Consider the following 13,069-nt stretch of genomic DNA (forward strand, 5'->3'; position numbering starts at 1 on the left):
TATGTGTTTATATGGAATCCAGATTTTTTTATTTTTTAGTTCAACAAACATTGATTGACTGCTAGTTACGTGAAGAACTGGCTTCATAATAGAGAGATAGAGAATGTTGGGACATTCCAGAGCACTGTCCAGAGAGTGCTAGAGAAAAAAGCTGAGAACCACTTTTCCTAAGTCATAATGAGGCTGTCAAATATCCTTTTTTGTTTTTTAATTTTGTTTGTTTGTTTATTTATTTAAGTTTATTTTTATTTATTTAGAGAGCATGTGCATGCAGGTGGGGAGGGGCAGGGAGAGCGGGGGACAGAACCCAAGCAGACCTGTGCTGTCAGCACAGAGCCTGATTTGCGGCTCAAAATCACGAACCGTGAGATCATGACCTGAACCAAAATCAAGAAGACTGATGCTTAACCAAATGAGCCACCCAGCCCCCTCTTTGTTTTTTAATTTTTAATTATTTTGAGGTAGCGTGTGCATGTGCCCACAAACCCATGAGATCAAGACCTGAGTGGAGATCAAGAGTTGGCGTTTAACCAGCTGAGCCACCCAGATATACCTTTTTAAATGAGGGTGTGCCTAGTAAGTTTTGGTTGAAATGTATTCAACTGAAAGACATTCAGTCTCAAACTGCTTGGTACCGATTCTTTAGCTAGCACTTCCCCCACTGTACCCCTACTACCCCTGCCGCCCCTGTACACATAGGGTCTGGATTTTTTTTTTTCCTAGTCCTTGTACCTGGTACCATGTATGTGGGACAGAAGAAGTAAGTAGTCATTAGTGTTCCAGGCTGCCTGTTTGCCATCTTAGAACCTCAGATGCCTTGTTTTTGCAGAGTACCTATAGACTATTGTTGTTGTTGTTATTCTTAAGTGAAGGTCAAGGCCCCTGCCTTTGTCCTCTCCTTGTGGAGCTTTGTTAGGATTCAGTACTACATTGAATAGGAGCTTCTCTGATATGGCTGGGAATTGTGGGAGCTAGAGATTTCTAAGGACTTTATGGCAAAGATCTGGCTGGGGAGTGTCAGAACCTAGGGCCCCTTTCCTTTTAGTGGTATTTTGGAGGCGCTGGAAACACATGCTCGCCTTTGACATTACAGTCTCTAGTCATTAAATGAAGGAAAAATTGCCGGTTGATGAAAGGAAACTTGACTATGAAATGTAGTAGTGGAGCTCCTGGGTAGCGCAGCAAGTTGGGCTTCTGACTCTTGATTTCAGCTCAGGTCATGATCTCAGGGTCCTGAGATCAAGCCCTAGATCAGGCTCCACGCTGGGTGTGAGCCTGCTTGGGATTCTCTCTCTCCCCTCTTTGTCCCTCTCCCCACATCATGTTCTCTCTCTCTTAAAAAAAAAATGTAGTAAAGGGGCACCTGGGTGGCTCAGACAGTTGAGCATCCAACTTCGGCTCAGGCCACGATCTCACAGTTCATGGGTTTGAGCCCTACATCGGGCTCTGTGCTGATAGCTCAGAGCCTGGAGCCTGCTTTGGATTCTGTGTCTCCCTCTCTCTGCCCCTCCCCTGCTTGTGCTCTGTCTCTCTCTCTCAAAAATAAGTAAACATTAAAATAATTTTTAAAAAATGTAGTAGAAATAAAACTATTATTAAGTGGGACTGATGTAAAATAATAAGCAAAAGTTTGCTATAAAGTCAAGCAAAGAAAATAATCTTAAGTAGTAAAAAGCCAGTTAGCAAATTAAACAATAAAAAATATCACATTTAAAAATAGTGCTGAATATTTTAGGCAGTTAGGTAGAAGTTAGAAGAGTAATATAATTTCCCTCTATGATAGGAAATGGTAAATAATTCAAGATAATTTAAGAGTAATAAAGGATATAAATTTGGAGAAACTTTAGAGTATTTGAAACCAGTACATTTAAAGATGGCAAAGTATTCGTTATGAATTTCAAAAAAGGTGTTAACATATTACAAGTATGCTCTGTAGCTAATGCAGATTCTAAATTTTATGTGCATTATTAAACTAGTCAGATTTTCTATTTTGTTTTGAATTAATTTGGTAATTTCTGGCTTTCAAAGAGTTTTCCTATTTCATCAGAGTTGTCTAGTATATTGACTTAAAGCTGTTTATAACATTCTTATTTATTTATTTTTGAGAGAGAGCATGCATGTGCATATAGGAGAGAGGGGCAGGGGGGGAGAGAGAGAGAGAGAGAGAGAGAGAGAGAGAGAGAGAGAGAGAGAGAGAATATCTCAGGCAGCCTCCACACCCAGCAGGGAGTCCTAACATTCTTTTATTATTTTAATCCCTATAGGATTTAGAGTGGAATGTTCTTTCTTGCATATTTGATATTGGTACTTTGTGTGAATTTGTGCTTGCTTTCTTTTATTCTATTCTAGCTATAAGTTTATCAATTTTATCAGTCTTCTCAAAGAACCAGCTTTGAGTTTCATAGATTTTCTCTGTTGTCTTGCTGTTTGTTTTCTGTTGTTGTTGATTTCCAGTCTTTGTGTCATATTACTTGCTTTGGATTTAATTGGCTCTTCTTGTTCTAGCTTCTTAGAGATGGAAACTTAGGTCATCAGCTTCAAACCTTCCTTGTTCCCTAATAGAAGCATTTAACGGTATAAATTTCCTGAGCCTGGGAAAGAGCCCAGTGAGGGGCTTGAACCCACAAACTGTGAGATCTTGACCTGAGCTGAAGTTGGACGCTTAACCGACTGAGCCACCCAGGCACCTCAATGTCACACTCATTTTAATAGGGTTCGTTGGCCCCTCTTTGGGCTTTGTGCTGACAGCTCGGAGCCTGGAGCCTGCTTTGAATTCTGTGCTCCTCTCTCTGTCTGCTTCACCCCCGTTTGTGCTCTCTCTCTCTCTCTCAAAAATAAACATTAAAAACTCTTTTAATATGTTTTTTTCGAAATAATTTCTAATTTGGTTTGTGATATCTTCTTTGACTTGTATAAACTTTTTTTTTTATGTTTATTTATTTTTGAGAGAGAGACAGAGTGTGAGTGGGACTTGAACCCATCAACCGCAAGATAATGACCTGAGCTGAAGTCGGATGCTCAACCGACTGAGCCTCCCAGGAACCCCCTTTTTTTTTGTTACTAATTTCTGATTGAAAATTCTCTTGTGTTCATAGGACTATCTGGTCCATGTACTATCTGGTTTCAGTCTTTTGAGGTCTATTGAAACTCATTATAATCTTGTTTAGTAAATGTTCTATGTGTATCTGAAAGGAATATGTGTTCCACTGTCCTTGGGTTTAATGTGTTATTAATGTTAATTAATTGATAGTTGATAGTGCTGTTCATATCTTACATATCTTTATTGATTTTATTTCTACTGATTAGTTTCTGAGAGGAGTGTTGGCCATTTCCAGCTATAATTGTGGATTTGTCTATTTCCCCTGTCAGTTTGGTTCATTTTTACTTCATGTATTTTGAACCTCTAAAAGTAGGCATATGCACGTTAAAGATTGTTCTGTCTTCTTGGTAAATTGAACCCTGTGTAATTATAAAATGCCTCCTTTTCTCTGTGGTAATATTCCTTGTCTTGAAGTCTACATTATGTGAGTCTGCTTCCATTTAATATAGTCACTCCTGCTTTCTTATGGTTAATGTTTACCTAGTGTATTTTTCCTATTCTTTTAATTTTTAACCTATTTGTGTCTTTTTTTTCTTAAATGAGTTTCTCTTATTATTATTTTTTAAAATGTATGTTTATTTATTTTTTGAGAGAGAGAGAGTGTGAGCAGGGAGGGGCAGAAAGAGAGGGAGACAGAGAATCTGAAGCCAGCTCTGTGCTGTTAGCACAGAGCCCTCCACAGGACTCGATCTCATGAACCATAACATCATTACCTGAGCTGAGGTCAGATGCTTAACTGACTGAGCCACCCAAGTGTCCCTTAATTAAATTTCTTCTAGATACCAGATAGGTCCTATGTGTTGTTTTGGTTTTAAATCCAGTCTTACCATCGTTGCTTTTTAATTGAAGTGTTTAGACCATTTACATTTATTTGGTATGGTAGCATTTAAGTCCGCCATTTCACTATTTGTTTTCTATTTACCCATCTGTTTTATGTTTATTCTTTCCTCTTTTCCTGGCATATTTTTTATTACTTTTTTACTATTCTGTTTCCTCTCTTGGCCTATTAGGTATAAATCTTTGTTTTATTTTTACAGTAGTTGTTTTAAGGTTTAAAATATGCATGTTTAACTAATATTGTCTGTTTTAAAATAATATGCTGCTTTATTTATAGTGTAAAAACTTTATGGAGTATCCTTTCATCTTCCACATACCTTTGGGCTATTGTTGTCATACCTTTTACTTCTGCATATATAATAAACCCCACAATTCATGTTACTATTTTTGCTTTTAATGATAAAAATTCTTTTACATTTACCCACATATTTGCCACTTCCACTGCCCTTAATTCCCTTGCTTAGATCTGAGTACCCATATCTGCATCATTTTATCTTTAGCCTGAAAGCCTCAACATTTCTTGTAGAAAAGATCTGCTGGCAGTGAATTCTCTCATCTTTTTTGTTGAAAAATCTCAATTTCTCCTGCATTTCTGAAGGGTATTTTTACTGGCTATCAAATTTTAGATGCATGGTTTCTATCTTTCTGCATTTTAAGCTGCTTTTCTGTTGTCATCTATCTTGTATCATTTCTAATGGGAAGTCAGATGTTCTTAGCATTGTTCACCTGTGTCTAGTTTGCCTTTTCACTCTGGCTGCTTTATATAATCTTCTCTCTGGTTTTCAGCACTTTGGTGAGGACAGTGTATCTTGGGTGGTTTTCCTGGAGTTCTTGGATTTGTGGGCTTAGAAATGTCAACAAATTTGGGAAGAGTTTTAGTAATTATTTTTTAAGTATCCCCCCACCCACATTTTTTGGGTCTGAAATTACACATAAGTTATATTACTTGATGTTGTCTCAGAGGTTACTTTTTTTGTTTTGTTTTGTTTTTGTTAATAGGTCATTCCTTTAGTGTCTATTGTGCTGTTGGGTTTAGCCAGTGAAGTTTTCATTTCAGTTATTGTATTTTTCTTCTCTAGACCTTGTGTTTGATTATTTGTCATATCTTTCATTTCTTTTCTCATTTTGTTGCTTTTCTTTCTTTAAATTTTGAACATATTTGTAATGTTTTAAAATTTTTATCTGTTGGGGCACCTGGGTGGCTCAGTCGGTTAAGCATCTGACTTCGGCTTAGGTCATGATCTCGTGGTCTGTGAGTTCGGGCCCTGCATTGGGCTCTGTGCTGACAGCTCAGAGCCTGGAGCCTGCTTTGAGTTCTGTGTCTCCCTCTCTTTCTGCCCCTCTCTTGCTCGTGTTCTGTCTCTCTCTCTCTCTCAAAAATAAATAAATGTTAAAAAAAATTTAAAATCTTTATCTGCTGATTCTATAATTTTCACCATTTTTTAGTTTGTTTCTGTTGACTGACATTTTTTCTTTTAATTATGGGTTACATTTTCCTGCCTCTTTGCATGTGATTTTTTATTGGATGTTGTATGTTGTGAATGTTGCATTATTAGTTATCTTGATTTTGTTGTCTTCCTTTAAAGAGGATTGAATTTTGTTTTGGCAAGCAGTTAAGTCACTTGTGGGTTAGACTGATTTTTTTTTTTTTTTTTTTTTAAGGCTAGTTTTTAAACTCTTAGGTTGATCTAGAATTGCTTTATTTAGGCTTCTGCATTTAGCTCTCTAATAAGACCTGGCCTGTCTAGGGTCTCTGCTGAATGCCTGCAGTGTTCATTGAAGTTTCCACTCTGGCTGGTTGGAGTTCAGATGTCTCCCATATGGTTGTCAACTCTGGGAATTGTTCAGTTTCAAGTCCTCTAGTTGTTTGTTTCACACACACCTGCCACCCTCAACAGTTTGACTCTGCCCAGCCATGTAGAATTCTACCCTACAGGTTGGTATAGCCAAAGACTCAAGGAGACCTACAAAATTTTGAAACTATTTCTATATGTGGAGCTCCTTCCTCTCTGATACTCTGCCCTGGCAGATTCCAGCCTTCTTAGCTCCCCTAAACCCTGAACTTTGTCACCTCAACCTGTTTAGCTCACTGGGCTCTGCTTGTGGTCATTTCCACAGTGCTACAGTGTAGAAAGTACCTCCAAGCAGAAAGCCACAGCCTTCATAGAACTCACCTTTGGTTCCTCTCTCTCAAGAATCATAGTGCTAACTGTTGTTCAGTGCCTAAAACAGTTTTTCCTATATTTTGTCCAATTTTCTAGTTGCTTAAAATGAGAGGGCAAGTCTGGTACTAATTGCTTTATCATGGCCTGAGCAGAAGTTGAGAGGTATTGTTTTTATTTTCAATTTATAGGTAAGGAACTCATGGCTACAGATGTTTAAGGAATTCTTCCTTCTGTACTCCTTTTAGCAGATGGATACTCTTTATGTTTGTCTCTTTAAAACCATATAACTTACCGCCAGCCACATTGACCCCTGTCTGCTCTAGACCTGGGTTTCGCTTTTTCTGCAAAGGTCAAGGTAGTTAGTATTTTAGACTTTGGGGGTCACATAAAGTCTATGTCACATATTCTTCTTTATTTTACAACCTTTTAAAAATGTGAAAACCATCCTTAGCTAGTGGGCCACACAAAACCACACCATGGCCAGATTTGGCCTGGGGGTCACAATTTACCACCCCAGCTGTAGACAGTGCCTTTGTATCTTAGACTTTCCTAGGCCCCCACTTATTCAAAAGTCATATAGTCTTTATCTTATTCCCTAGGGTCTTGCTGACAACAAGATTTATTCAGCTTTTGGTTTGGGGCAAGCATATCCATCATTATGTTAGTTTTCAAATGAAGAAACTTTGGCATAGAGAGGTTAAATGCCGGACACACAGTTAGTAGGTGGCAGAATAGATTTATTTATACTTAGGTCTGTCTGATTTTAAAGACTTCCCCCCGCTCACCATCCCCAAACATTTGAAACCATATGCTATACTAGCTCTGACAGAATAGCTCATTTGGTTTAAATAAAAATTCATGCTGATACTTTAATGGTTAATAATGGTGTAATATTTTTCTCACTCATGAGAATGACAGAATCGTAGCTCTTCAAGGTTGGAAGAAATACTGACTGTATCAAGTCCAGACTCTTGCTGATGTTGGAATCCCTTCAGCAGCATCTTCGTCAGCCATGCTATTTCCATTTAAATATCTTGACTGTCTCTATGGGCAGCCATTAGTTTCGGTCTTACCTTCTGGTAAGACCAGAACAAGCCTGTTCTGCACATTGAAGTTCTTCAAATGCCCTCCCTTTCAGTGTCAACCAGATTTTTTTCAATGATTTCTCATAGAACCTGGCATCCAGTCACCTCATGGCCTACTCTCTTTTCTCTTTATTTCAGTTTATCCATGGTCTTATCAATATGACACTCAGACAGTAGGAAGCAATGGACTACCGATGCACACACCAACATGGTTTGTTCTCAAAAACATGCTGAGTTGAAAGAAGCCAGAAGCCAAGAAAGTACAGCCTGTATGTTTCCATTTATATGAAACTCTAAAAAACAAGTCTGTAGTGACAGAAGGCAAATCAGTGATTGTTTGGGGTTAGATGTGGGGTGAAGGGGATTGACTGGGATGAAGCACAAGGACATTTCTTAATGGTGGTGGTGGTTGGTTACATGGGTATATAAATTCATCAAATTTTATCAGACTGTACACTTTAGTGGGTACATTTCATTGTGGACATATCTCAATAAAATGGACTAAAAATATACAGTTCAGGGGTGCCTTAGTGGCTCAGTTGGTTGAGCACTGGACTCTTGGTTTTGACTCAGGTCGTGATCTCACAGTTTGTGGGTGTGAGCCAAGCATCAGGCTCCACACTGCAGCGCGGAGCCTATTTGGAATCCTCTCTCTCCCTCTTTCTGCCCCTCCCCTACTCACATGCATGCATGTGCGCATGCTCTCTCTCTCTCCCTTTCTCTCAAAATAAGCATTTAAAAAATGCTTTATAAAATGTACAGTTCTCAGAAATGAACGTGGTGCTCTAGTACTGGTTTTACCAGTATAAAATATAATAGAACTAATACTTCTCACCATCTGAATACTTTGAATCCCTATTAATAATTTACCTGTTTTAAGGAACTCCTTCATAGTGTTGATACATATTAAAATCAAACTTAACTAAAACCTCTCTCATATGTGTTATTATCAACCTTGATATAATTCCTTCTATTTAAAAAACACTCATTTTTGAGAGAAAAAGAGAGAGCATGAGTGGGGCAGGGACAGAGAGAGAGAGGGAGACTCAGAATCTGAAGCAGGCTCTAGGCTCTGAGGGGTCAGCACAGAGTCTGATGCAGGGCTCGAACTCACGGACCATGAGATCATGACCTGCACTGAAGTTGGACGCTTAACCAACTGAGCCATCCAGGTGCCTAACTCCTTCTACTTTTACAGTTGATTCTTTAAATGTGTTCTCTGTGTACCCAGAGCACTTTTTCATACATAGCACGGTGATAATAGCATTTATCTCATTGTTGTGATTTTTTGGTTCAAATATCTGCCTCTCTGATTAGTCAGTGAACTTCCCCTGCAGAACCTTAGTCCCTTTTGTATCCCTGGATCCCAGTATAATAATTGGGTATCGCAGGCACTCAGTAAATGTTCAGTTGAATACTAAAGAATGAAGGAATAGATTTTTTCTTCAGAGCCCATCTCAGATATATGTCCTCCAACAAGTGTTTCTGATTTTCTGCTCTTCAAAGCTAGGTTAGGCATTTCTGCTGGCCCTGTCACTAATATTTTGTGCTTATCCATCCATTATAATTTATACTGTTTTCATATTCAAGGATATTCACTGCACTATTTATAGTAGTATAAGTAGCAACTTACCTATCCAATAACAGGGAAATGGTTAAATTATGATTCATTATAACAGTGGAATCTAAGCTATCATTAAAATAATATTGTAAAATAATGTTTAAATGTTTATTTGGGGGGGGGGGTAGAGAGAAAGGGATAGAGAATCCCAAGCAGGCTCCACACTGTCAGCACAGAGCCTGACATGGGGTTCCATCTCACGAACTGCGAGATCATGACCTGAGCTGCAATCAAGAGCTGGTCACTTAACCAGCTATGCCACCCAGGAACCCTTGTGAAATAATTTTTTTTTAAAGATGTTGTAGGGGTGCCTGGGTGACTCAGTCCATTAAGCATCAGACTTCAGCTCAGGTTATGATCTTGTGGTTTGTGAGTTCAAACCCTTCATCAGGTTCTGTGCTGAGAGCATAGAGTCAACTTCAGACCCTGTCTCCCTATCCCCTGCCTCAAAAAAACCCCATAAAGATGTACTAAAATGTTTTACAAGTGATAATGAGAGAAAACAAGACACAAAAGGCTATATTTAGATTTCTGGTTTTAAGAAAAGTAAAATGTATATACACGTACATACATGGCAAAAAGACCAAAAGATTATATAGATGTTAGGAAAGTTTATCTCTTCACAGAGGATTATCAGAGATTTTATTTTCTTTTTCTTCCTCCTTTTTTTTTTTTTTTCACTTTTCAGAAAACTTGTTACTATAAACAGGAAAAAAATAGTTACTAAAAATGTAATTGAGAGGAGAGGGAGACATGACAACTAAGAGTAACAAGGGGTTGTGGAACAAAAAACAAAACTTTGCATATATGAAAAAAGTGACAAAATCAGAGTAAAGTCTGTAGTTAATGTATTGTAGCAATATTAAGCTAGTAAGAACAGATACTACACTTGATCTTAGCCAAAAGGTGGATAACCTATGTATTGTAGCAATATTAATTTCCTAGTTTCACTGAGTGTACCACCGTTATATAAGGTGTTAATATTAGGGAAAGTTGGGGGAAGACGATATGAGAACGCTCTATACAAACTTTGCAACCCTTCTGAAAGTCCAGAATTATATCAAAATAAAAAAAATGTGATTGAGTATAAATAGGATTATAAACTCCTTAAGGATAGAGAGTAGGTCTTATTCATCATAGCACACCTTGGGCTGTATCAGGCATATAGTAGATGCTTATAAAATATAAAGGAATTGAGGTGAAATTGTATATTTTCTCAGTTTCTGCCATCCCAGTTATTTTGACTCTGGCTTCAGCCTTCTAAGGTGATATTGAATTTCTGGTGTCATCATCCATTCATATGCTAAATTTTTGTTGAGTATTTATCATGTAGCATATAATGTGCTCAGCCCCACAAGCACTCGAAGACAGTCCCCTGGCACTTGTGAGGTCACGAGGAGCTAAAACGTGTACAGAGATTTATAACAAAGGGTGATTGTTTTAAGTATTACACAAACTGTTACGGACATGGAGAGTCTATAGCAAATATATCCATTTGGGCGATTAAAGGATGCTTACCGAAGGAATGCTTATTCAAAGACGTGAAATTTTAAATTTATAAATATTTTTTAATGTTTATTTTTGTGAGAGAGCGTGAGCAGGGGAGGGGCGGAGAGAGAGGGAGACACAGAATCCGAAGCAGGCTCCAGGCTCTGAGCTGTCAGTAGAGAGCCCAACAAGGGGCTCAAACTCATGAGCTGTGAGATCATGACCTGGGCTGAAATCGGACCCTTAACTGACTGAGCCACCCAGGCACCCCTGAAATTTTAAATTTATGGTGGTAAAATTCTACCACCATATTTCAAGAAGAAAGGTAACTACCTTTATATTTAAAATGTGGCATTTGGGGCGCCTGGTTGGCTCCATCAGTGGAGCATGCAACTCTTGATCTTGGGGTTGTGAGTTAGAGCCCCATGTTGGGTATAGAGATTAAACAAACAAGAAACAAACATACATTAAAATAAAATGTGGCCATTGATTGCGATATTTGGAAAGAGGAGACCCTTTTATTGACTTGAGTCCTGCAGAGAAAACCATACCTTTGTTATCTACTTGTTCCTTGAGAGCAAGGACAAGGTGAGGAACAAGGTAGAAAAGAGAAGAGGAAGAAACTGAAAGGAGCAGGGACAGCCTTTCCCTGGGTCCCCATTACCTCCTGATGTGTATTTCAGAAGCCTGCAGAGTGCAGTCTGTAGGTTATTAGATATGAATCTATATTGTGTAGTTCTAGTGCTTATTGTAACTAAGAGTTGGTGGGATGTTTTGTAGTGTTCGCATGTATTTATAGATGTGTGAAAAACTTACTGTATATAGAGTGTTCATTCGGTCATCCCACAAATATTTATTGAGTGGTTTACAAAGGAAGATGATCTCATTCAGTTCCCACTGCAGGCTCCCTGTGGGAGAGGAGTCTAGGATTATCATCATTTTCAGTCTATGGATGATCAGGTTGCATTTCAGAGTTTAGTAGCTAAGTGAGTCGTTTAGTACCACACAGCTATCTACTATGTAGTAGTTTCTAGAACCCGTGTCTTCCACCTCCAAATTAAGTACTCTTCCCAGTATGCCTAGTACTTGCTCCGATACTGTGCTGAGTATATATGTCTTTGAGTGTTAAGTGAAATATTAAACAGTTTCAATTTCTGACCTTTCTGAACCCAATCAAGAGGTTAGACCAAGGAAATAATTCCTTTCCAACAATTAATTGCTATTGAAAATCAATGTGTATTTTTTTTTAATGAAAACATTTATTAGAGAAAGATCTCTCTTTTAAGCCTTCCCTTCAGCCTAGAAGCTCTGGTATGCTTTTGGGGGTTTTACAAAGCTCCCCAGGTAGTTATGACTAGGAGAAAGAGGTGAGAACCACTGCTTTGGACCAGTGCTTCCACTGTTTTCCAACAAAGTGAACTTGGTAACTTTCATGTTGGTAAGCAAGCCACATTAGTTTGCCATTAAAACAAAATTCCTTTAAAAAAAAAAAAGAACAAAATTCCTTTGAAGTCTCCTGTTTTAACCAGAAAGTTCTTATATAATCTATTTTCTATTTCATAAATGTTTATTTATTTACTTTGATAGAGAGAGAGAGAACTGGGGAAGGATGGGGGGGGGGGAGAGAGAGAGAGAGAGAGAGAGAGAGAGAGAGAGAGAGAGAGAGAGAATCCCAAGCAGGCTCCACACTGTCAGTGCAGAGCCTGATGTGGGGCTCAATCCCATGAGCCGTGAAATCATGACCTGAGCCAAAATCAAGAGTCAAACGCTTAACTGAGCCACCCAGGTGCCCCATATATTCTATTTAAAAAATATTATTTTGTCTTAAAAAGATTTTTATGGTTCTGTATATAGATATGTATATATGTATACATATGTATATATATTTAAAATTTATTTATTTTGAGAGAGAGGGAGTGCACAAGTTGGAGAGGAACAGAGAGGAAGAGAGAGAGATTCCCTAGAAGGCTCTACATTGTCAGTGCACAGTCTGCTGTGGGGCTCAAACTCACAAACCAGGAGATATGACCTGAGCCGAAATCAAGAGTTGGATGCTTGATGGACTGAGCCACCCAGGTACCCCTTTATTATTTATATTTAATCCCAAATCTAAATGAACTTTATTTCCTTACAAGATATGAAGGAGGGTATCCAATGTGGTTTTTTTTTTTCAATGGGTAACCAGTTGTCCCTGTAGCATTTATTAAATGATGTGTCTTCTCTTTGCTGATCTGAAATGCCACCTTTATTCTACAGCAAGCCCCAGTGTTCATAGTTATAGGTCTGTTTCTGGGTTATGTATCCCTGTGTGAGGACCACGCTGTTTTAATAACTGTAGCTTGGAAGCATTTTTGTTAGACAGTTTTTTAACCTTCCAATAATCAACAGTGACATTGAAGATCACATCTGTGCCTAGCTGCCAATCTCATCTCTTGCCACTCCCCCTGTAATTCACTCCCTCCAAATCTGGCCATATCCAGTTCTCACAGTCCCCCAAGTATTCCTTGCCTCATCAAATGCCCATGTCTTGTGCAAGTCCCTCTCTGCCTGCCCTCTTCTCCTAATGTGTCCTTAATTTGTCCTCAAGATCCATTGTAGGCTCTTCTTCTGAGAAACCTTCACAGATTTCCCGCAGGCTGCAAGAAACCTTCCTCCTTTACGCTTTCATAGTGCTTCATGCTTAACTTTCTCATAGTATTTTGTCTTTTGTCTGGTATCCAAAGCTCCTAGCACAATGGCACTCATTGCACTCAGTTTTAAAAAATAAAACAGA

General features: G+C 38.4%; 1 protein-coding gene and 1 pseudogene across 5 annotated transcripts in view; one reads left to right on the forward strand and one right to left on the reverse strand.

The window, feature by feature from the left end:
* The window catches only part of TNRC6B (trinucleotide repeat containing adaptor 6B), a 251,022-nt gene that overhangs the window by 20,134 nt on the left and 217,819 nt on the right, over positions 1–13,069 (forward strand). The window lies entirely within an intron of this gene.
* LOC113602937 (uncharacterized) lies at positions 9,620–9,727 on the reverse strand (annotated as a pseudogene).

Source organism: Acinonyx jubatus, chromosome B4 (genome assembly GCF_027475565.1).
Source record: "Acinonyx jubatus isolate Ajub_Pintada_27869175 chromosome B4, VMU_Ajub_asm_v1.0, whole genome shotgun sequence".
Lineage (NCBI taxonomy): Eukaryota > Metazoa > Chordata > Mammalia > Carnivora > Felidae > Acinonyx > Acinonyx jubatus.